Below are 313 nucleotides of genomic sequence, written 5' to 3'. Positions count from 1 at the left end.
ATCCTAATCCTCTTCCTCATCCTCATCCTCATCCTCATCCTATCCTCATCCTCATCGTCTTCCTCATCCTATCATCGTCCTCATCCTCTACATGTCTTTATCCTCATCCTCATCCTCATCCTATCCTCATCCTCATCCTCTTCCTCATCCTATCCTCGTCCTCATCCTCATCCTATCCTCATCCTCATCCACATCCTGTCCTCATCCTCATCCTTATCCACATCTTATCCTCGTCCTCATCCTCTTCCTCATTATATCCTCGTCCTTATCCTCACCCTCATCCTATCCTCATCCTCATCATCATCATCATCCT

This window comes from Lupinus angustifolius, chromosome LG09, assembly GCF_001865875.1.
Source record: "Lupinus angustifolius cultivar Tanjil chromosome LG09, LupAngTanjil_v1.0, whole genome shotgun sequence".
Taxonomy (NCBI): domain Eukaryota; kingdom Viridiplantae; phylum Streptophyta; class Magnoliopsida; order Fabales; family Fabaceae; genus Lupinus; species Lupinus angustifolius.
Note: the sequence above shows the minus strand (reverse complement) of the source record.